Source organism: Sinocyclocheilus anshuiensis, unplaced genomic scaffold, assembly GCF_001515605.1.
Source record: "Sinocyclocheilus anshuiensis isolate Anshui unplaced genomic scaffold, SAMN03320099.WGS_v1.1 scaffold355, whole genome shotgun sequence".
NCBI classification, from domain to species: domain Eukaryota; kingdom Metazoa; phylum Chordata; class Actinopteri; order Cypriniformes; family Cyprinidae; genus Sinocyclocheilus; species Sinocyclocheilus anshuiensis.
In genome coordinates, this window is record NW_015549571.1 from 2,465,759 (window position 1) to 2,490,983 (window position 25,225).

The window sequence follows — 25,225 nt, forward strand, 5'->3', positions numbered from 1 at the left end:
ACTCATTTAATTTTTTATTATTATTACTGTTTTTATTATTATTATTATTATTATTATTATTATTATTGTTACATGGAATCATTCACATCAAGGTATTTATTTGCTGTTTGATCCTTAAGTACAGCCCAATCATTAACATATCAAACTGCTTTTTTTCTAGCATTTCAAACAGCAAGCCATTGCAGTTTTCTTGGAAGAAAAATAATGTTTCAACATATTTGGTGTTCGCAGACATCTACGAGACAGGGACACCGAGATCATTTAGGGAACAGGGAGCAATTTTCATGTAATTGTGTGTCATCAGTGCATCCTGGAGGTAAAGCCGACTTCAAAGCCACTGTAAAATCAGCTGGGTGTGCGAAGAGAGACTCACCGCTGCTGCAGCCACACACTGGACATCTGCAACACACACACAATCTGCCACTCATTAGAGCAGGGTCTCACACACACAGCACACTCTCATTAACATGTGGACAGTTGCAGACATCAGCATTTGACTCACTCGAGTCGTGACATTCTCAAAAGTGAACGTGACATCAAGACGGACACATTCGTCTCTGTATAGTGAGCAACAGGAGGACTTCTCACCTTTAAAGTAAAATGGCTTTGTGGAAAAAAAATAGAAGTTTTATTGAGTAGATGCTAAGAATGTTCAAAACCTTATGTCAGTCCTGTATGCTTCAGACTCGATTCTCATTCTCCATTCTCACACAGAAACAGACTGGTGCGTGCCAGAATGCACTCTCATGAATAAAATCACATTAACACACACACATGCCCACAGACAAACACAAACAGAGTGTGTTATCTCTCACCTGAGCCCCTGACACTGATGAGGAGGAGTTTTCACTGTCTGCCTGAGAAGAGAGATATAATCAGCTCATCAGATACCCAAAAATCATAATGGATTGTGTACAGGGTTCCTTTTTTGGTACTATAATTTGGAACTGATTCCAAAGGGTTTCCTATGCTTTTTTTAGAGGATTCCAAGACTAAACAATAATTAGATATTTTAGAACACAAAGTTCTCAATAGGATTATTATAATTAGTAGAATAATATTCACCTGTAGCCTATAGCTGTCACGCCCCTGGACTCATTCGGTGTGTTTTTCCCTCTCCATGTGCCTGCCCTGACCTAGTTTTCCCTTGTTAATTGTTTATTGAGTTCCAGGTGTGTCTCGTGATTCCTGTGATTAGTCCCATGATTTAAGCCCTGTGTGTTTCCATGTCTGGTGTCTGTTCGTCTTTCCCCGCTACGTGTGTGTTCCTGGTTCCATGAATGTTAATTAAAGTCTGTTGGTTTGAAGTCTACTCCTCGTATCCTCGTTCCTCTCTCCGTGCTCCTCACAGTCGCAATGTGACAGAATACCAGACTGATAAACAGTTACCTCCATGTGTTCCCTCCGTTTTTGTTTTTGTTTTTACGCAGTGTTTTGTTTCCTGCAGTCATGGCAGTTTTATTTTTGCTTCTTTTGTTTATTTTTTTATTTTTATTTTATTTTGTATTTATTTATTTATTTTTGGAAAAACCCTCTGCTCACCCTCAGCCCACCATCAGCACGGTGCGACTGCCATCCTCCAGCATTGCCGTTGCTCTAAGCCTCTAAGCCCCGGACTCCGCCTCGGCCCATTGACCCGTCGGCTCCACCATGGCTCCTAGCTCTCTCCTCTCCGCAATGGCCCGGCAGTCCACTAGCTCCGCCAGGCTCCCTCGTCCCTTCAGCTCCTCCTCAGTCCTCTGTCGCTCCGGCTCCACAGCGGCCTTTCGGATCCACGCCTCCTCGTCAGTTGCCAGTGCCATCTGCTCCGCCTTGGCCCTCCGGATCCTCCCCTTCGCCCTGGCTCATCGGCTCTCCGTCTCTGCCTCGGGCTCCTCTGCCACCTGCTCCGCCGCCGTTGGTCACCCCCCTGGAGTCGTCGGCCCTTCCTCCTCCATGGCTCCTCCCTCCATCGGCTCCCCCGTGGGCCGCTATTATGGCTGTGGCCTGGGTCCCACCTGGCTCCTCCTCCCGAGCCTCCTCCCTAGTTCCCACCTGTGCCCCCCCCTCTGTTGTTCTACGGTGCAAGAACGTGCCTTCCGGGATGGGGGCGTGATATGTCACGCCCCTGGACTCATTCTGTGTGTTTTTCCCTCTCCATCCGTGGTGTCCATGGAATCCCCTCCTTCGTCCGGAATACCTCCTCCTCCTGCTGGGTCAGGGGGAAAAATCGCTCGAGGGCCACACCAGACTGTTCCTGGTCCTCGCCAACCTCTCCAGCTACCCGGACGACGCGCTCTGTGCGTTCTATGATGCCGTCATTCAAGGAAGGCCCTCGAGTGAGTTTCGCGGCATTTATGGAGAGGACACTGGCGAGACACGGATCCCTGTTCACCGTCTGTCCCGAGGGGGATCCGTCACCTGCCACCCGGACCCAGTGCCCAGCTCACCATCTCCCAGCTGTGCGGAGCTCATGCTAGAGCCCACCGTTGACGGAGAGCCCGAGCTCGCCACGGCCGACGAGCCGTTGCCGCGTGGAGCGACAGAGCCACGGAGCCGGAGCTGCAAGTGATGTCAGTCAAGGTGCGAGAGCCGGCAACAGAGCCCGCCACGAGGGAGAATGCACATCTGGACTGGTTATGTTCGTGTGTCATTCCTCATTCCTGTTGTGGATTTACCTCTGTGATTGTTCATTAAAAGACTGTGTAACGCTTCTCCTCGTCTCCTGCGCTCCTTCCCTCAGGCACAGCCGTGACACTCACAATCGTCACCTCCCTGGACTCTGTCTGCCGGCCCCCTCCCGGGTGTCCGTCCTCCTCCCGAGCCTCCTCCCTAGTTCCCACCTGTGCCCCCCCCTCTGTTGTTCTACGGTGCAAGAACGTGCCTTCCGGGATGGGGGCGTGATATGTCACGCCCCTGGACTCATTCTGTGTGTTTTTCCCTCTCCATGTGCCTGCCCTGACCAAGTTTTCCCTTGTCAGTTGTTTATTGAGTTCCAGGTGTGTCTTGTGATTCCCATGATTTAAGCCATGTGTGTTTCCATGTCTGGTGTCTGGTATTATATGTTCGTCTTTCCTCACTACGTGTGTGTTCCTGGTTCCATGAATGTTAATTAAAGTCTGTTTGTTAGAAGTTTTGCTGAAAGCCGACTTGCCCCCTCTCCTCGCTCCTTCGTCCCCACTGGTCCCGTCCAGCCCTGAGTGGGCTCTCGTTTCCCAGTCCAGCAGAGAGAGAGACCCAGTCCCAGAGTTTAGCCCAGAGATGGTTCCAGTCCCCGAGCTTAGCCCAGAGAGGGCTCATATCCCCGAGTCTAGCCCAGAGAGGGCTCTTATCCCCGATTCTAGCCAGGTTCCTGTTCCCATGTCTAGCCCAGAGAGCGTTCCTGTTCCCATGTCTAGCCCAGAGAAGGCACCTGTTCCCACGTTCAGCCCAGAGAGGGCTCCTGGTCCCAAGTTAAGCCCGGAGGCTCACAAATGCCGTCTGTTTGTTAGAAGTTTACTCCACGTCTCCTCGTTCCTCGCTCTGTGCTCCTCAGAGTAGCGGTATCATGACAAAAGCATGACAAGAGGTTTCAATGAAATATTTCAAAGATATTGTTCATCTTGTGATTGTCTATTATTAAGAATGTATTGCCATAATAAACAATGTTTATTTAAGGATTTTATTAGATTGAGCCAAAATTATGATTCCAACTAGAATCCTGTAAATTTATTTTGACAGAATAGTGGAAAAGGTCATTAAATTAAAAGTTTACAATTTATGTCTCACAAAAGAAATAAAGACATACATGTTTGAAACAATGTGTGTAAATAGTGGCAGAATTTTAGTTTTTGCATGAACTGTCCCATTAACACAACTCCGTAACCAAATTTACATTCAAAACTGCTGTAATTGTGAACAAAAAGACTAGAATAGTGTAATTGTGAAGAAAAAGGCTATAAAATCAATTAATTATTCGTTAATGCAGAAATCAAAACTACAAAAAAATGATAACTTATTAAACAGAAAATATAACTTATTAATTATAAGTTTTAAACACTTTTGACCTGACTCAGCATGTGCATGGACCCACACACAGTCGAGGTCACACTCTAGATTTACTCATCAGTAGGTCTAAACATTTCATCCACTATTATTAAGGATGTAGCACTATCTGATCACTTCTGTATTTTCTTTGATATATTGATCTCTGCTACCACTGAATCTAGATCTGTCTCTGTCAGAAAGAGATGCATTAATGAAAACACTAGTGTGCTATTTATGAAGGCTATGTCTTTATCACCAAGCATTTCTGCAGACTCTGTTGATCTTCTCCTTGATTCCTTTAACTCAAAAGTTAAGAATGTTATTGATGATATTGCTCCTGTGAAAGTCAGTAAGAAGACTGGCAGACAAAAATCACCTTGGAGAAAATCAACAGCAGTACAGAGTATGAAAAGACAATGCAGAAAAGCTGAGTGGATGTGGTGGAAGACGAAACTTGAGATTCACTATAGCATCTATAAAGACAGCCTTCATGATTTCAATGTTGAACTAGCCACAGCTAGACAGGCCTTCTTCTCAAACCTTATAAACAGTAACTTAAACAACACTCGCACTCTTTTTGCTACTATTGAGAGACTGACAAACCCCCCAAGTCAGATTCCCAGTGAAATGCTCTCCGACAACAAATGCAATGAGTTTGCTTCCTTCTTTTCTGAGAAGATCAATAATATCAGAAAGGCGATTGGCACATCCTCAAGTTATGCAGAGGTCAGACAGATCACAATTTCAAAAAGAAGTTACTATGTCTGTTTTTGAAGCAATTGATAGCAAAATTTTGGAAGAAATAGTACAGCACCTTAAATCGTGCCTTTGTTTCTAGTCAAGACTTGGAGAAACTTGTTCATGCCTTTATCACCAGCAGGGTGGACTATTGTAATGGTCTCCTCACCGGCCTTCCCAAGAAGACCATTAGACAGCTGCAGCTCATCCAGAACGCTGCTGCCAGAATTCTGACTAGAACCAGAAAATCTGAGCATATCACACCAGTCCTCAGGTCCTTACACTGGCTTCCAGTTACATTTAGGATTGATTTTAAAGTACTTTTACTCGTTTATAAATCACTCAACGGCCTAGGACCTAAATACATAGCAGATATGATATGCTGTGATTTCTGCTCTGATTCCTTTAACTCAAAAGTTAAGAATGTTATTGATGATATTGCTCCTGTGAAAGTCAGCAAGAAGACTGGCAGACAAAAATCAGCTTGGAGAAAATCAACAGCAGTACAGAGTATGAAAAGACAATGCAGAAAAGCTGAGTGGATGTGGTGGAAGACGAAACTTGAGATTCACTATAGCATCTATAAAGACAGCCTTCATGATTTCAATGTTGAACTAGCCACAGCTAGACAGGCCTTCTTCTCAAACCTTATAAACAGTAACTTAAACAACACTCGCACTCTTTTTGCTACTATTGAGAGACTGACAAACCCCCCAAGATATGCTGTGATTTCTGCTCATTCAAGCCCAACACAAAGAACCTGATTACTGAGGAGAAAGACAGACAGACTCCCTACCTCTGCCTCTCTAACGATGCCTGATTTCATGAATATAAATCAGTAAGTGTACTGTCTCTCTTTGCCTGTGCCTCACATTCTGTCTCTTTATGACAGAATCAAGATGCAGTTTTATTATCATTGGTGTTTGCTAAGTCTGTTATTGCACATATACAGCAATAATAGCTAACCCTTTTCAACTTCAGCATGGAAATTGCTTTTAACTTTCAGACATGAATGATACTTCAAATTATGGCGCCTGTTAAGGAGGGGTGTGTTATTTATTTTAGAAGTTGAATATACAGTATTTACCTAGCAGAACCAATTGCACCAACCATAGCAACTGCCTATAAAACCTTAGCAACACCCCCATCCAGCATCCTAGCAACACCCCCTTAGCAACATCATCCATCCATTCTCCAAACTGGCTGTCCAGGCTCGCGGGATGCTGGAGCCTATCCTAGTGTTTGGGGCCATAGGCAAGGAAACACTCTGTAAAGGACGGAAGGCCAGTCCATCAAAAGATTGAACATCATAGAAAACACTGCACAGGTTGTTGAAAGCAGATACAGACTAGTTTTTCTATGTTGCCCTGAATTGACAGTGCACTGTTCATTGTTGGTTGACAAGATAAAGGAATACTATACTATACAAGCATTTAGGTCCACAGTTGCCATTTGACTTTCAGCACTGTTTTTAAAAAAACGACGGGAAAAAAAACTATCATAACTGGAATTGCAAAAACCACAAAAGCATGATTAAATGACTTAAACATGAATGAATGAATGAATGAATATAAAACAAATAGTGCTCATAAACAGCAACTGAGATTATTCTTGAAATAAAGTAGAGGTTTGGACCTGGAAGTGGTATTTAGTATGTCATGATTTAACAAGTGGATATGGTTTAACATGTTACATAGTTATATGAATGGTGTATATCCCAATACCCATATGTCCAATCTTGGCTATGTGCATGCAACAGGAAATAAGTGCACAACCCAGGCCAGAAACTTGCTAAAGCTCAGTGCCCTTAGCTCACACTAAATCCACACTCTATCTCTAATATCACTTTGGAGTGGTATTTGAAGCTAAGCATATTGCATTATTCATTTGGTTCAAGAACTCATGTGACCCGAAATCACATGATGTCGAGAAAAATTAATTATACATTAAATTAAATCATAAATTTCATTATATAAAATAAAATCTATTTTAAATGACAATATTACACGACAAAAATACCTGCATGTAATTCCATCTGTAATTAATTTCTGTAATTACATCTATAATTATTACACTGATGACCCACCTTAACCCACCCTTAAACCCAACCAGACCACCAGACCGGCCCATAACTTTACCTGTATTCCTCCTCAAAAGCAGCAAAAGTGGTTTGCAGTACAACATGAACACAATAAATATATTATATCAGACATTTTAATGCACATATTAAGCATATAAAATGTGTATATTAAATAATATAAAGTATAACATAAAGTAAAGGCACCATTAAACTTATTGTAAAGTTTCAAAACCACATTTGAAACTATTGAAACTCAAAATGTGTGAAATAAAGCAGTCATATTAAACCTCTGAGGTCAGCAAACGTGCCAGCGAGTTTTGTGGCATTTTTTTTCTTCCTGATAACATCTTCAATTACTCTGTCATTTTTGATCGTACAGATTAGAGCAATATATCATTTGAATCTGTAAAGGGTCTACTTTTATTTGTATACACTCATAATAACAACATAATAACAATAGTGTTTTAATTATGGAACTCTACAGTAATTTTTAATTTTATTGAAAGTCTACAATTAGTGTTAGCTTGAGGTAGGTTTTGTAGCTATAATTAATTACCATAATTAGATTACAATAGAGCTGTATTTTATTGTATAATTTGTTACACTAATATCTGCCTATTTGAATGTATTTGAAAATATGACATCTGCCATTTCTTTCTTTGTGGGAGGTGTAACTTGTAGGGGCGTGTTTTGTAGTACTGTGGGATGCAGACAGTGGTTATATCATATATGCATACTGTGGCTCAGTGGTAGAGCATTGCGTTAGCAGTGCAAAAGGTCATGGGTTCAATTCCCAGGGAACACACATAAAAAAATGTATAGCCTGAATGCACTTTAAGTCACGTCTGCTAAATGCATTAATTAATTAAATTACACAAAAACAATCCAAAGAATGGCTTTTTTACTATGTCCACCATGTAATGGAAACAACTTCAACACCTGGCTGTGTCACATTTCGGTGTCCAATCAAACACAAACTTGTCACACTGTAGGAGCATGAACCAAATTTTCTGAAACTGACAGAATTTTGTTGGAGGCTAAGGAAAGTGGTGAGTGGTTAATTTTGCTTTTATTGTCAAGGCAGTTTCTTTGTTCTCTTCAACAGACACTGTGATAAAGCAGTCATACCACAGTCTGAAGTGCGTGGCCTCATTCACAGAAAATGCAATGAGTCGTACTCAAACAAAAGCGAGCCTCCACTCGAAGGATAAAGTTGGCGACATTCTGTGTTGGTTAAACCATTTGCAGGCATGAAAAATGCACTTTGAGTTTGTAAAAAATGCATTTTATTCACTTCTAACCTTTTTAATGCACACAAATATTTTTTTTTTAATAAACAGTGCGTGTGAGAGTGCGTGTGCTTTAAAATGTATATTTTATTTAATTATTGATATTATACTGAAGGTATTTTGCACTATATTGAATGCATAAATAAGACATAATAAGTCTATTTTCTCTCCAAGATGTCTTATGTGTGCTGTGCTTCATATCCTCCTCATCGTTCTCTCCAGCAGGACTCCCAGATCTCTTGTTTCTGGGCTCTGCTACTCGCAGATGCTGCCTGGTCCTTATAACCTGCCCTTCCTCACTCTTCCGGTCATCTGCTTCCAGCAAGTGCTCTACTTCACTCCAGCAGGCGGGGCCTATTTATGCTCTGCCTCTTCAGCTTCAGCTCCGCCCTCCACAGCGCCCCCTGGGTGGTCTTCCAGCTCTACTGCCTGCCTTGCTGTTCTTTTGCCTATTTGAATTAGCATCTTGTCTATCAATAAACAGGTTTACTTGAATCTCTCTATCTCTGGGCTCTCATTTAGACACTGGTCCAGACAGAGTCTTGCCTCTCCTCCCTAATACACCCAAAGTTGGGGCAGCCCATAAAGATAGGCTGCCTCTTCCAGCGGAGGGAGCAGGCCTCTCTCTATCAGATGGGCTTTGATCGAGTTAAATATCTGAAGCTGTTGGTCCGGTAGAAGCTAGAAGAGTTCAGACGGCTCACAGTCCATCGTGAAACTGCTGGAGTGATTATTAAACTCCACCAGACACACAAATCAGGGGTAACCTGCCATCAGGTAGGACAGTATTATTCCAAGCCCTCCTCTGCCTTCTTAGGAGACAACTTGAAGAGAGGGGTGCGACCAAAAAAGAAGCCAAACATGTAAGCCATTATAAATAATGCAAGAGATGGGCACTATAAACCAGATCATGCCCTCAAACAGGTTACGAATTATTAATTGGGACAGAGTCGCCAAAATCATAAGAGTCCAGCTGAACATGTAGAACTGCAGGCGACGGCGTCTTTTCACCAGACTCAGAGCAAACAAGCAGAACCCAGCGAGGTACACGGCAAAGGGAATGAAGCCATGGGATTGGCTGAGCAGGTGTATAGGCTCCTCCCTCTGCACCAGAGTGAAGAAGTTATCCGTGAGTGTTTCCCCAAAGAGGAAGTAGTTCACGTACAGTAGGAAGTACCAGCTTAGCGTTCTGAACCATGGCAGGTGGTGCCAGTGATAACCGATTGTGATCATCTCATGGAAGCACTTGATCTGAACGCACAGCACAATCGTCATCAGAGCCATGGGACCCAGATAAATACTGCAGAAGAAGCCAGAGATCATAGCCAGAGTGAGGATCCCCCTCCATCTCCAGGAAAGGCCTGAGAGGACTTTGTTGAGACCCTCTAGTGTGTCGTCGCAGGAACGGGAACTTCAGGAACCTCCGAGTTTGATTTATTCTCAATGTCCGAGGTTTCATATGTCTCCTCATCCTCCGAGTGCTGATCTTGCAGCTCTGATAGAAGGGCTTCAGAATAAGCCTCCAAGAAGAAAGACAATTAATATGATGGTTAGATCATTTCACAAATAAAACTTTAGAGCAGCTCTGGATGAACAGTTGACCGTGGCAGTTTGCCTATTGATAAACGTGATTGTCTGTGATTGTTAATGAGATGTTTGAAACTGAAAGACAGAGAGAGCAAAGACTACTTACAAGGTGGATATACTTGATATCCTTTTTGGAGGGAATTGTCATTGCAACCTGATCATCCATGCACATCTCTGAATGAACGGTTCCAAAACCTTTTTCACTCAGCTCAATGCCGATTTCATCGCTGAAAACGTTGTGCTTTTGTAAAATACAGAAAACAAATAGGATGTGCTTGCCGTCTCAGTCTTGAACAGGAGTGCTTCACAAAAATGCACCAAAACTCAGCGAATATTTTCCTTACAGACATGATGAATATATCTATAGAAAGCTTTAAATGACTACAAAACGAAATCATTCAAATCCAAAACAAAAACTCTTATTATTATGTAATCCGAAGAGAATTTCTTTCTAAAGACCAATGATGAGATGGCGAGTCAGGATCATCAACTTCATCTTTGCGACACTGACTCATAAAACACTAGTTTATTAATAAATAATTCAAATATCTCCTTACTATTTTCCCCCAACATAGTCATGGTAATTTTTGCGGCGAGCTTTAACCTATTTAGTACGTTCACGTCACGTTGCAGGGTGCCATGGTCACGAAAACTCATCATTTGCATGCGTTTTTAAGCTTTGTGGTTTAAAAACAAGTGATTTAAGCCATTGAAACGCAAACAACAGCACTATATGCGCGAGCTGTCTTGTTTCTGAGCGTGATTTCTGCAATTGGGTCGGATCGAGGTCGGGTCATATTCACACCTTAAACGAACCGTACCAGAGTTCGTTTGGAAGCGGACCGAGACCACCGCTTCAGCTGGGTATCGGTACGGTTGTTTGGTCTGCACCCAAGTGCGATTGCTGTATTCACACCTGCCAAAAAGATCCGCACCAAGAGGGGAAACGAACTTGAGTTTGATTCAGTCGAACCAAACAAGACAGGTGTGAATACAGCCTAAGTTTCTGGGAAACAGTGTAGCAGTCTTCAGTAAAATGATGGGGACACAACACAAGTTTGGGGCTATACTGCTGTGGTATTGCTGTAAAAATGAACTTAAACCATTGATTCTTCACAACCTCGTCCTTTGGCAGTAAAAAAACCAAAAAAACCAAAAACGGATTTACCCTTATTCAGTGTTTGTGGGGTGGGGGGTGGGGTCTGCGTGCGCAACAAGTGGGCGGGCAATATGCTAATATTTCACGTTGACCTCAACATGAAACGGCTTGGGATTCATTTTAAAAACGACTCGTTTCAATGATTCAGAGTCACGCTTTCTTTTGAGAGACTATTACTTTATACAAGGTGCACTTTCAGATTTAAAACTGCAGGATGTTTTCATTCATTTAGAGCTGTGTTACACACTGCACTGCAACAGGGGCACTTTAAAACAATGTGTATTTTGAAAAGTGCTATACAAATAAATTTGTCTTGATATGAATGATCTCTTTATAAGTATCTTATCTTTCTCTCTCTATTTGATTTAAAAACACTATTTTGACACGAGAATAATAAATATTATTTTGCCAAATCTGATTTATTTATTTTTTATTTTTTGTGACAAACATACAAACTATTCAAAGTGACCATGAAACAGAGTATGCCGAATGAACTACATAATATTATTGTAAATGAACCGATAGTGAAGACCAAATTAAACTTCTCTCTATGGTTATAATGGGCTACAGTCAATAAGATGGATCCTTCTCTGAGTGACTGAATGCTCTCTCTCTCTCGCTCTCTCTCTCTTTCTCTATCCCTCACTTTTGAAACTGGGACACCCTAAAACACTGACTGGGGCCTCGAGAGGAAAAAAAAAACAAATGGCCTCCATCATTTGCTTTGGCAGAAAGCATCCATAATTGATTAATGAGGGTGACAGTATCTGGATGTTTGGCTGTGTGAGATGAAGAAAAGGAGCAGAGTTCTAAATTGATCTGAAAGCATATGGTGGCATTAAAATCTGTATATATAAACTGTATTTATTTCCACCTATATTTATTTATTATGTTTGTTTTGTTACTAGACTTTATGGGTTCATGTTTGGGATTCTGAGGGTGATGTCTCACTCCAGTATGTGTCCAAAAGCTGCTATCAGTCTCTGTCCAGCTGGGGGCAGTAACTAGTCTGTGTGGACGTTACAGGGCTGCAACTGGACGAGCACATATAAAAACCTACAGCAGGTGCTTTAAAATGAGACAATTTTCAACTATAACAGGAACCTAAAGATACAGTTTCAAATATTTCAGATCTGTCACATTTATGCTAATTATCAACACTATTAAAGCAATACAATATTTATCATAATAAGCAGAGTAGAGGATTTTACACATTTAGGACATTATGATGAGCCATTGAATGTGTTAATCTGAAGGATTTACATAGTAACTGTGTTTAGACCTTGTTTTTTATTAAGTATATCAGATTACATTTTGCAGACTGCAACTGTCAAGGCAGGTGAGGGAAACAAGGAGAGGCAGATCTAAATGCAGCTTTTAAATGTATTAACAACTAAAAACAAAGAAGAGAATTCGATGGAACACAACAGCGTCATCAAAACAAAGACAACGCAGAACAAAGGGCAGAACAAACTGAGGGCATATAAACACATAATAATTAATTACATAACACAGAACAGGTGCAACATAATCAGTAACTGTAGAAACAAGTGACAATCAAAAACCGAGGCAATGAACGGCTCTGGCAACAAAGAAAACAGGGGCCTGTTTCATAAAACAAGTTTACCAAATAAGCCAGGCTTATTTCAGTTAGTCTGACTTATTTTGAACCAAATCAATTGACAATAAGTCAGACTAACTAAAATAAACCTGGCTTATTTAGTAAACTTGTTTTATGAAACAGGCTCCAGGAACTGAACATATGGGAGTTCAAACTAAAAGTATGTGAAAACTAAATCTGAACTGATCCGTGATGGCAACACTGAGTAAAAACATTTTAAAGGAATTGATTTTACTTAATGTGTGAAAGTTTTCCATTTTATTATATTATCTTTAATTTTAAATTTTCACTATTTTAACATATTGTTTTTCACACTGTAGTTTCATTTGTACAGGTGTTACTGCTACAAAAACCAACAGCAAAAACAAACAAACAAAAACAGACAGACATAGATAGATAGTTAACAACACAAGGGTCTGTGAATGAAGACAGAATAAAAAAAATTGTTTTTTAATAATTCATCCAGGAATGATAATTTGCTGAAAATTTAGATTTAAATGAGTTTTTCTTCATTGGAACAGATTTGAAGGAATTACATGACTTGTCCACCAATGGATCCTCTGCAGTGAATGGGTGCCGTCAGAATGAAAGTCCAAAGAGCTGATAAAATAATCCATGGGTAATCCATATAACTCCAGTCTATCAATTAACATCTTGTGAAGTGAAAATGTTAGTAATTTACACAACCACATCATTAAGACATTTGTAACTTTACACAGTTGCTTCTGACTAAAATACGAGTCCTTTATCCATAATACCGTCATGCAGTAAACAAGTTGTCTCATCTGAATCAGGAGCGAAATATGCACAGATCAAGCACGGTTTACATGAAAAATATTCCAAAACAGTTTTAAACAAATATTTCAGTGGATTTTGATGTGTGAGGGCGACAGAAAGTGTAATAAATCTAAAAAGTAATGATGAATTTGTTCTTATAAACAGAGCTTTCTTCACAAACATTAACTAATGGACTGGAGTGGTGTGAATTACTTGTGGATTATTGTGATGTTTTTATCAGCTGTTTGGACTTTCATTTCGATGGCACCCATTCACTGAGGAGGATCCATTGCTGAGCAAGTCATGCTAAATTTCTCTAAATCTATTCTGATGAGGATCTGTTCAGATGAGGAAAGAAACTCATCTACATCTTTTTCAATGGTCTAAGTTTTTTTTGGGTGAACTATTCCTTTAAGGAGAGGATGCACACAAGAGCTTTAAAAAACTCCATATGATTTAGTTTGTTCAAACATTACCTGACATCACTTCCTCAAGAGGAATTAGCTAATGCTGTTCCTCAGTTGTTTTCATCTCTACTCTTCACAAATAAAGTCATATTTCCAGCACAGAGATGATCTGTCGCTAAATGTTTCAGGGGGGTTATGTAAAACTTTTAATGAGATTTGAGCTGACTAGCTTCTCCTGTGATTTGCTGTAGCCATGGAAATGATTAATGGCGTAAAGTAGGTGCTCTGAGAGAGAGAGAGAGAGAGTGTCGTAGCAGCCACGCTAACCTGCTCTCTGACTGACATTGCATTACAATATTCACTCATGAAAGTGCACCTGCTCCCAGCTTTAATGAGCCTGTAGAGCTGGCCTGCCACGAACCCAGAGCTGAAACACCTGACGAAGGGCTCTCCTTTATGCCGAGTTACAATTTAATAGCACACAAACACAAACCCAGAGACATAGCAGCCATAGTCTCCCGTTGGTATGAATTCTCTTTTTGATATTTCATTACAGTCTGCTCTGAGATCGCCATGGCTCAAGACTTCCACTCTCAAAAGCTATCAAAGTATCCCTTTGACTCTTTACTGGCTCTCCATTACATGATAATAGCAATCCATTGATGAGAAATCCCAGACTGTAGTATCCGATGATATCAGATTGTAATACATATTGTAAAACTTTGGACACACTGATTTGATAAATTATTTTTATAAAAAAAACAAAAACTTTTTGTTTCTGCTTGAATGCTTGAAATTAGTTTCTAAATTATTTGTACTTTGTTTTCTTACTTTAGTTTTTAAACAACATTAATTGTAGTAGAGTCGATTAATATGGGAGCAGAGCTATAGAGTACAAATATACAAATACAGAGTACAACTGTCACACTACAGAAGGAGGCCTCGGGGAGACAGACAGGTAAGTGTAATCTCTTTATTTACAGTTTGGTGCAGAGGGGAGAGATGCAGAGCAAACGGGTGAGTAACTCAAGAGTCTTTTAGAATAACTGGCTTTAGCTCAGGTTGATAACCGATCCTTGTATCTCATTACAGGTACGACGGATGATGCAGACGGCAAAGACAGGCGGATAACAGGTTAGAGTCCAGATAGGTGTGTCAGATAAGGAGTAACAATGTTTCTTTTCCTCTTTGCAGGTTGGCATGCTGAAGACGAGATGTCAGGACGTGAGAATATAGGGGAGTAGGAAAGGAATCAGGTATGGGTAAACCTTGACGAGACCAGACAATGAGGGTGTGAAAAGTGACTGCTTATATATAGCAGGTGATGAGGTGAATGGTGGCAGGTGTGCTGATTGGGGATCCGGTGCAGGTGTGAAGCAGGCGGGATGCTTGGAAATGGAGTCCTTAATGAAGTAAGGTGACTGAGCTGGTGACTGGGCTGGTGAACTTGTGACAGTACCTCCCCCTCTCGGAAGGCGCAACCCCACGCCAAAAAGAGTCTAACAGGGGAGGGGAGGTGGGTGTCCTGAAGCTATGGCAGGAAACAGACAGGTAAATAGGGAGGTGCTTGCAGGTTAGGACACCTCCAGGGTGGTGCTGGCAACTCAGAGAGCCAGGGAGGCACCGGCCGATCGGAGTCCATGGAGGCTCCGGCCGTGCGGGAGACCCTGGGGTGAGCTTTGGAGGGCGCTCTGGAGTACAGGAGTTGAGGTTAGGGATTTGAATTTCATGGAAGGAATGGCTTTCTTAGCCGAGACTGGGGAAGTGCTCTCCATAGCAGAAGGAACGGCTCTCCTGGCCGTGACAAGGGAAATTGACAGAATGGCACTTTTGGCCGTGACAGGGGAATTTCTTTCCATTGAAGGAGGAATGGCTCTCCAGTCCAGGACAGGGAAACTTCTTTCAATTAAAAAAAAGGAATGGCACTCCTGGCCGGGACGAGGGGACTTAATCCGACTGAAGAACGAACAACACTCCTGGCCGTGATAGGGTAGCTGATTCTTACAGCGAGGGGAATGGCTCACCTGGCCGTGATACTTACAGCGATGGGAACGGCTCTCCTGGCCGTGGCAAAAACATTTAATCTGACTGAAGAGGGAACGGCACTCCTGGCTGTGTGTCTAGGACTCAGATCATTGGCAGGAGCCTTTACTGGACTCTGGTCAAAGGCTGGGGCCTGTACTGGATTCTGGTTGAAGGCTGGAGCCTGCTTTGGACACCTGTCGGGGGCTGAAGCCGGCAATTTACTTTGGTCAGGGGCTGAAGCCAACATTAGACCTTGCTCCAAAGTTGAGGCCAACACTGAACTCTGGTCGGGGCCGGGAGCTCACACTGGACTCCGGTCAGGGGCTTGAGCCCGCACTGGATTCTGGTCAGGCAAAGATACCCTCTCTGGGCCAAACTCGGGGACAGTAGCCCTCTCTGGGCTAAACTCGGGAACAGAAGCCCTCTCTGGGCTAAACTCGGGAACAGGGACCCTCTCTGGGCTAAACTCCGGAACACAAGCCTTCTCTCGACTCGGGTCAGGGGCTAGAGCTGATCTAGTGCTGTGCTTTGAGACGAGTGTAGGGTCTGGATAGGGTTCTCGTACGGGCTTTTGGACTGAAGGTAAACTTGGAGTTAACTCACTGGTATGAGTGGGCTCTTTACTGAATTCTGGGGTTGGAACGGACTCTGAATTTGTTTGGACTGTAGTGGATTCTGGACTGAACTTGATGAAATGTGCGGACTCAGGGGCGGGAGCCGACACTGGAGCGGACTCAGGGGACTGGACTGGACACTGAGAAAAGCTGTGGGATGGCGGACATTTTGAATACAGACTCGGTACTGGTGGCCTTAACAGGTAATGCTTCCGGAACAGCAGCCATAATGTGTGATATCTGGCATGTGATATCTCAAGAGTCTTTGAGAATAACTGGACTTAGCTCAGGTTGATAACCGATCCTTGTATCTCTTTACAGGTCCGATGGATGATGCAGACGGCGAAGACAGGCGGATAACAGGTTAGAGTCCAGGTAGGTGAGTCAGGTAAGGAGTAACAATGTTTCTTTTCCTCTTTGCAAGGTTGGCATGCTGAAGACGAGATGTCAGGATGTGAGAATGCAGGTGAGTAGGAAAGGAATCAGGTATGGGAAAACCTTGACGAGACCAGACAATGAGGGTGTGAAAAGTGACTGCTTATATATAGTAGGTGATGAGGTGAATGGTGGCAGGTGTGCTGATTGGGGATCCGTTGCAAGTTTGAAGCAGGCGGGATGCTGGGAAATGGAGTCCTTAAGGAAGTAAGATGACTGAGTTGGTGACTGGGCTGGTGACTGGGGTGGTGAACTTGTGACAACAACATAATAATGTTTTTATTAATGAGTTAGTGTATGCATTAGTGTAAAACTATTGTATTGTTTTGATGGTATTATTATTCTAAAATGTGCAAAATAATAAATAATAATCACAAGAAAGTGTGTCCAAACATTTGACTATAATGCATGACTACCATAAAAAAAAAACTAAAATCTTCTTGCACTAACATATGGTTTTATAAAAATGCTAAAAAAAAAACACACATGTTAACCTGTAAACGTAAGTTCCTTTGTCAAAGATCTAACCTGCATTTCATGTACATTTACAGTAAAATGGCTTTAAATTCATCTTTTTTGGAAGTAATAAAAAAACCTTATATTCAGATTCCCTGTGATACTTCACATTTGATGGTATTTTGTTCAAATATTGTATTTCTTCATAGTTTCTAAACTCAACTAAAAAATATTAGGGTTTTGTATGTTGTTAAATTAATGTTTATTGCATTATTTTAGTGTTATATGTGTTACCATGATGGCGATTTGTGTTTGTGTGCATGACAACTTGCACCGTTTATATTAGCATTTACCTCAACTTATGGAAATTATATTTTAATCTGTAAACCGTACAGATAGTTCTGTAAATATGTTTACATTACTGCTTTTTATGTAAAAACTACAGTATTTTTAGTGTATATTTGAATTCTGATTGGTCATTCGCTGCATTTCATGGTCAGTATTTTTGAATAATGACATTACGATTGATCGTACAATTGATCATTGTCCCAGGCAACCATTTCTTTATTCTCTGACCAATGGATGAACATTACATATTTCCATACAAAATAATGCTACTTTCATAGCTATGAACATGCTTAATAACTCATGCACATTAAAACAAGGTCTAATGAAATGTGATTCACCCACACAAAAAGTCGTGGCCTAATGGTTAGAGAGTCGGACTCGTAATCCAAAGGTTGCAGGTTCGAGTCTCGTACCGGCAGGGATTGTAGGTGGGGGGAGTGAATGTACAGCGCTCTCTCCCACCTTCAATACCACGACTGAGGTGCCCTTGAGCAAGGCACCGAACCCCCAACTGCTCCCCGGGCGCCACAGCATAAATGGCTGCCCACTGCTCCGGGTGTGTGTTCACGGTGTGTGTGTTCACTGCTGTGTGTGTGCACTAAGGATGGGTTAAATGCAGAGCACTAATTCCTAGTATGGGTAACCATACTTGGCCACACGTCACACGTCACTCACGTCACTCACTCACTCACAACGTATGATACACAATCCACATTGTGAGCATCACACAACATCCTCTTCTGTGCACTGCTGCCATCAGTCACAGAAGATACTGTACCCTGTCTGTCTAGTTACAATGCAGTTTCTAGATACACTTCTGTATTGTATTATCAGATTGACACTGAATACCCGCCACAACCCAGACTAGCACACTGTAGACATCCCATTTGTTTAGAAACTTTTTGTTGTTGTTGAGAGCCCAGATGCTTAATTAGATAGCAATGCTGTGAACCATCTTTCTCCGTCTTATTAAATTAGAGGCATCTGAAGCGCTCAGTTGTCATGCTTATCTCTTGGAAACAGTTGGGCTGCTGCCAGCGCAAGGCTGCCTGTCTGCCAGTGTGTGTGCTGCCACGTGTGTGTGTATCATTGACTTCATACATGCAGTGAGTGCTTTTTGTGTCTCTTTATAGCCCCGCAGTCACAGCACGTCTGTCCAGTGTGACAGGGAAAGGGTTTTTCATTAACACAGCTCTCCTCACGCTGTTGTGCTGCTGTTACACCTGTCCGCCTGCATTGGTCTCCAACAGAAGCTGCTCAGCCCAAACTATTAGAACTTTCTCTGTTTTATAGACTCTCCAAACCTATCTCATGAATAAACATAACTATGTTAGACAAAAAGTGGTGATTCAGTAATACAATAAAAGTTGTACAGTGTGATTAGTATGAAAATGTACAATTTTACGGTATGGTTACATGAGAGCAATGTACTAAAAATGGAAAAAATGTCTTTTGCGTTTTTGTAAAGTTTCGAATACAGACGATAATGTTGTCAAAACAACCCCCGTTCACACAGATTCACAAAAGTGACTAAAAAACCTAGGCCAGTAGTAGGCGATGTCATTTTGTAAAGAAACACTACGCACCTGCGCACGACTGAATATGTAATACGCGTGAGTATGAAGTCACCATTTTCATAAATTCACATTATTGTATAGTATAGTCCTCCAAAATGCCGTTGTGTTGTAAATGAACAGCCAAAACACATGAACAAGTTTTTAGTTGAAAACAGTGTTGTGTTGATCCCAACCCTAAATATTAGAATTCCAAGAGCCCTGATCTGAGAGGAAGCCTGATGCAATTTCTACTGAGGGGTGGTTGTCTCAGTTGTTAGTTGTATTTTTTGGTGGCCAGGCCAGTTGTGGACAAACTAATTAGTATGTGGTTAGAAAATTTGGTTACACTTTATGTCCTAGTTACAGTGTAATTATTCATGCAAGTACTGATTAATATTAATTACATTAACGTACTATATGGTTCGGGTTTCTTGCATGTAATTATGTATAAGTTCTTGTTATTATATAGTAAGCACATGTAACGTGTGACAAGGACACCTTAAAATAAAGTGTGACCAAAAATTCTGGCTGCACACATACAAATTGACCAATTATCCACCAATTTGTAAAATTAAATAGTAAAATACTTTAAAATTGCAAGTGTGTTGCATATCTATTTCTCCCAACCCATTTTACTTTTGTGTTTATGCATGTTAATGTTATGGTGACATCACTTCTAGCACATTATGGTATATGTGTCGTTTTTATTCAGTGATAAGTGTCAAGAGATCACCTGCGGTGCTGCCTCCATTTCTTCTGTCTAGACACTTGAACATAAGAAAATGTTCTTAAAGGGTGATGGAACAGGAGAATAGAAGAGTACTGCCTAGAGAGAAATCTGTGTGAAATGTTCAGAGCATTTAGTCTGTTTATTTAATTATTTATTTCTCTTGCTGTTTTCTGTGACAAGCTCAGTGAATTGGTCTCTCTCTCCAAAGAATGTCAGCTCATCTGATCATAGACAGGTGTTCTAATTGAACTTGACAGCCTGTCATGATGTATTTGTGTCTTAGTATGAAGCAGCAAATATTATAACACAGAATGAATATGTGTTTGCAGCCGTAACACAATGCTTGTCATCATGCTTTGACCGAACACTCTGTTGAACAGCCGGAAAGCTCGCTATGATTTTGTCACCTGCAGGAAAACACATTTTGTACTCTTTTTTTAATTTTTTTTATTTTTTAAGGAAGAGTGCAGTTTGCTATGTGTCCTTAAATGCATTTTAGGAAATACGATTAAAAAAGGTTCCTTTCATGTTCCTTTCAAATATTTATGTAGGTGCAATGCAAAGTTGAGTTTGCCCAGGAAAGGAAAATCTCAACCGAGATCTCTTCAGTATTGCAATTGTTTTCCTAAACAGCAGTGTGATTAAATCAGAGAGCAGATGAAGACTTTTGCTGATGTGCTCTGGATCTCCTTTAGAGTTTCAGACGAGCTTTCAATAATGACTCGAATTATGCTCAGATCGGAAGATATATCAAAGTTTCAATATGAATTTTCTTTCCTGGTTCTAAAGCCAAATGATCCTAGCCACTATCCACATTCATATTGTAGCTCTGTACTTTATGTCAAAAATACTTTTTTGTCTATGTTTTAAGTCTCCTAAAGAATGTTGAGAGACAAAGTTGTTACTGAAATAGAAAAATAAAAGAGCAACCTCTGATCAGTGACATTTTCACAACAATTTGCCAGAATCAGCTATCAGCATTCAAACAGAAGGATGGGAAAATCCATATTTAATAAGAGTGGATCACACAACAAATACAGCTAGCTGATGAGGGTTTTGCAATGTGCCAGTTTGAAAAAAAAAAAAAAAAAAACTCTAACAGTCGAATGACTGTTATGTAATAGAGTTTTTGTTTACAATTTCTGAAATAGCAGTTCATTTTCTTGATTGAAATCTCTTATCTGTAAACTACATAATCTATTCAGAGAATGGTGTATTTGCACAAGGGACGCACACACGCATACTTTCAGAACTGATCTCCAAACGAAACAAGTTGGAGATAAAAATGAAATCCACTGAGTGTTTAGAGTAAAGAGAGAAGAGCCAAAATGCAAGCAAATTATTTAAATGGATTTCTAAAAGAAGTGTTTATCTACACTGTAAACAATTTAATGGTAAAAAAAACTTGAAAATGGTCAAAAAAAGCTGTGAATTTAACGATAAAAAAACTGTAAAAATGCTACAGTAAATACCTGTTAAATGGTTAACGGTAAATTCCTCTACTATATACGGTGAAAAACTGTATTGGAAATTACATGTAATTTTACGGTAGAACATCATTTTTGGAAGTGAAAAAGAATGTATTATTTACAGTGAATAGCCGTAAATTGACATTCCCAGAATTCCCTGCATTACATTTCAAATTTGATGTTTTTTTTGTTGAAATAACTGTTTCTTCTTAGGTTTTTCTCAGTTTTGTATATTAGGGTTGTGTGTTACACCTAATGTTGTTAAATGAATGTTTATTGCATTATTTCAGTTTCATGTGTTACCGTGATGGTGTTTAGTGTTTGTGTGAATGATACTGTGCACCTTCTATATATGATATTATTTAAAAGCTGCTTGTGATGGGCTTTGGTTCATCATGTGACTGTCTCATCACCACCTGCATTTGGTGGTTATCAGTGTATTACAAAGGTACAAAACAGATTTCAGTACTTCAGTAGGTAAAAAAATCCATAAAATTTATGGTAATAAAACAGCTGTGGTTGCCAGAATTTTACAGTGAAAAAATACGGTAGCAACATTTTAGGTTTTACAGTTTTAACTTAAATTTACAGTTAAATATAAGTTAAAACTGTAAAACCTAAAATGTTGCTACCATATTTTTTCACTGTAAAATTCTGGCAACCACATCTGTTTTATTACCATACATTTTATGGATTTTTTTTTTTACAGTGTAATTTAGTCAATCATATTTAGTCAATCATAACTCAAAAGGATAAAAACAACTCCCTATACCTTCTTAGTTAGACATTAAGCCAAATGGGCTTGTCTTCATTATTTTTAAATATAATTTAAACATGTGAACTGTGAAACAATTAATAAAAAGGTTATTTCTATCCAAAGTGGCTTCCAGGAGCAATGGTATTATCTTGTCTCAGTTGTTATTAGGCTGGAACCAGTAGTGATAGATTTGCTTTGCTTTTGTTGAAAAACAGATTAAGATAGGTTAAATATTTCTTTTTCTTCAAGAGAAAACCATTCTTTGAGTGATTATTTTATTCACTGAATCTTCAACTTTTTAAAACTTCACTCTTTTCGGACCAATTTTTGGGTGACATCTGCTCGCTCTGTGTGCGGTAGACAGAAGGACACATCAGGGATCGTATTAATATTTAATATCTGATTTGAGGTCAGCGCGGCTCTCTCTGAGGATGAGAGTGGAGAGCGCTGCTGCTGTCACACATCTGTCAGAAGAAATATAATTTAAACATGTGAACTTTGAAACAATTAATAAAAAGGTTATTTCTATCCAAAGTGGCTTCCAGGAGCAATGGTATTATCTTCTGTCTCAGTTGTTATTAGGCTGGAACCAGTAGTGATAGATTTGCTTTGCTTTTGTTGAAAAACAGATTAAGATAGGTTAAATATTTATTTTTCTTCAAGAGAAAACCATTCTTTGAGTGATTATTTTATTCACTGAATCTTCAACTTTTTAAAACTTCACTCTTTTCGGACCAATTTTTGGGTGACATCTGCTCGCTCTGTGTGCGGTAGACAGAAGGACACATCAGGGATCGTATTAATATTTAATATCTGATTTGAGGTCAGCGCGGCTCTCTCTGAGGATGAGAGTGGAGAGCGCTGCTGCTGTCACACATCTGTCAGAAGTCTGTGCCGTCAGTCGGAGCACCTCAATCCATCACAACAACAGACAAATTACACAAAATAAACACTAATCATTACTTGCAGGAAAAGTATTTGGTAACACTTATTTTGCCATTAAGTAATTTGCAATCATTGCATAATGCATAACAGACGAGTCAGTCCTCACTGCTCATCGTCTTAATCATTAATGCTTAAAAGCTTAAAATTAGAGTAAGACTTTACAACGAGATATTATTGGTTAACATTAGCTAATGCATTGGCTACAACGAGCAATATGTAATTAATACACAGTGCATTAACAGAATATTACCAGATACAGATACATTGTGTTAGTAATGTATTAGTATGTTGAAGTGAATATGAACTAAGAAGAATAAAAGCTGTGGAAGTGTTGCTAGTTCGTCTTAACTAATGATAACTACTGTTAAAAAATGGAGCCTCACTGTAAAGTGTGACCAAAATTAATATTATAAATTGTGTACACACTGTATGAGTCGATTTAAAAATAGTAATAATAAAAAATAAATAGGTGGGTCCAAACTTTTGACTTTGTACTGATAATGAAAATTATATATCAAAGTTTGATGATATTCATTATTATTTGAATGTGCTTTAATTTTATTTAGTCACATAATGTACTAATATTTGTTAATGGCATAATAATGAATGGTAATAATGAAAGAAATGTGCTAAATGACAAGCAACAAAACCAAATAACCTGTAGCAAATAAATACCACGATGGTATGGAGGCATTATTGTTCATTGGTAAAGAGCCATCATCCACACAAGTCCTCTTTCACTGTCACATCACATCACATTTATTTATTTTATATTTCTCTCATTTATGTACTCTCTTGTGAACTCATTACAGTCTGTTAAAGGAAGTTTTTCTGACAGCTGTGTCCTCTGGACCCTGGGTGTCCCTTGTGAGCTGCTATCTGTCCCAGAGCCAGACAGAACAGATAATTTGAGAGAACTTCTGGATTCACACGCATGGAGAGACAGACCCAGTTTGGGCAGAGATAATCAATCCCCACCCCCAGCAAAGCAGCCTTTAGTACTGTGAATCCTAGTGAGCTGCCTACACAGAATCAATGGCATACTGCACTGTACTCAGTGAACACAATAAACGTTGCCTCACATTTTAGGATAATTTGATACAGTAAAGCAAAGTATGTAAGTAAAAGTATGCTAAAGTGTACAAATTGTATGTTATTTTCAATATCTTTTCATGTGACAACACTGAAGAAATGACACTTTGCTACAATGTAAAGTAGTGAGCGTACAGCTTGTATAACAGTGTAAATTTGCTGTCTCCTCAAAATAACTCAACACACAGCCATTAATGTCTAAACCGCTGGCCACAAAAGTGAGTACACCCCTAAGTGAAAATGTCCAATTTGGGCCCAAAGTGTCAATATTTTGTGTGGCCACCATTATTTTCCAGCACTGCCTTAACCCTCTTGGGCATGGAGTTCACCAGAGCTTCACAGGTTGCCACTGGAGTCCTCTTCCACTCCTCCATGACGACATCACGGAGCTGGTGGATGTTAGAGACCTTAATATGCTCAATAGGGTTTAGGTCTGGAGACATGCTTGGCCAATCCATCACCTTTACCCTCAGCTTCTTTAGCAAGGCAGTGGTCGTCTTGGAGGTGTGTTTGGGGTTGTTATCATGTTGGAATACTGCCCTGCGGCCCAGTCTCCGAAGGGAGGGGATCATGCTCTGCTTCAGTATGTCACAGTACATGTTGGCATTCATGGTTCCCTCAATGAACTGTAGCTCCCCAGTGCCGGCAGCACTCATGCAGCCCCAGACCATGACACTCCCACCACCATGCTTGACTGTAGGCAAGACACACTTGTCTTTGTACTCCTCACCTGGTTGCCGCCACACACGCTTGACACCATCTGAACCAAATAAGTTTATCTTGGTCTCATCAGACCACAGGACATGGTTCCAGTAATCCATGTCCTTAGTCTGCTTGTCTTCAGCAAACTGTTTGCGGGCTTTCTTGTGCATCATCTTTAGAAGAGGCTTCCTTCTGGAACGACAGCCATGCAGACCAATTTGATGCAGTGTGCGGCGTATGGTCTGAAGCTTGGGTAGCAGCTTCGCGGCCTGTACTCGGGGGTCTGGCAGCGGAACGCGTTGAGCGGCGGCAACACGCAGGGCCGCGAGCTCCTGCTCTGTCTTCCCTTGACGGGTGGTGAGGTGCTCAACGATTTGTTGCTGGCGGATGCTAACCTCGGTGAGCCGCTGGAGGATTTCGTCCATGTTGGGGG

The 25,225-nt window shown here is 40.6% G+C and overlaps 1 pseudogene; it reads right to left on the bottom strand.

The window, feature by feature from the left end:
* Positions 1-8,793: 8,793 nt before the first annotated feature.
* LOC107657359 (phosphatidate cytidylyltransferase 2-like) overlaps positions 8,794-25,225 on the bottom strand; it is a 34,071-nt pseudogene continuing 17,639 nt past the window's right edge.